We start from the raw sequence: 769 nt of genomic DNA on the forward strand, positions 1-769 counted from the left end.
TACCGTCACGAGTCAGAACAGCCTCAACATTACATGTTTGAACTGCAAGGTCGGCGGTTCAGGCTTACTAGCCGTTCATCAGGAACCCTACACAGGATTGCTACGGGTCAGAACTGACTCAACAGCACTTCTAACAACATACACACATACATACACACACACACACACACATATTACATACACACACACATACATAATTACATACATACAGAAATACACACACACACATATATAAACATACATACACACATATACATACACACACACGGTATATTGTTGTTGGTGATGACTGTCATACAAACGCTTATTCATATGGATGTACAGAGTCCTGGTGTAGTTCTGAGGGTTAATGTGCTGGTCTGCAAGTCAGTTTGATCAACAACAACAAAAAACCCTCTATTGCCACTGAGTCAATTCGACCCATAGTGACCCTGTGTAGGGTTTCCAAGGAGCAGCTGGTGAGCTTGAATCGCCAACCTTGCAGTAACCCACAGCGCCACATGAGGACTATATAGGTATGTGTATACAGATATACATATATATACATACATACACACACACATATACGTTTGTGTGTGTATATGTATGTATATGAAGCTCTGGTAACATAGTGGTTACGAATCAGGCTGTGAACCTCAAGGTCAGCAGTTTGGAACTACCAGCAGTTCCTTGGGAGAAAGATGAGGCTTTCTGCTCCCGTAAAGATTTACAGCCTCGGAAACCCTGTACAGGGTCGCTATGAGTCGGAACCAACTCCACAGTACATAAC

General features: G+C 42.8%; 1 protein-coding gene across 1 annotated transcript in view; it reads right to left on the minus strand.

The window, feature by feature from the left end:
- Positions 1–769, minus strand: part of LOC102823835 (zinc finger protein 2 homolog) — a 3584-nt gene that overhangs the window by 2044 nt on the left and 771 nt on the right. The window lies entirely within an intron of this gene.

This window comes from Chrysochloris asiatica, unplaced genomic scaffold (assembly GCF_000296735.1).
Source record: "Chrysochloris asiatica unplaced genomic scaffold, ChrAsi1.0 scaffold00679, whole genome shotgun sequence".
NCBI lineage: Eukaryota > Metazoa > Chordata > Mammalia > Afrosoricida > Chrysochloridae > Chrysochloris > Chrysochloris asiatica.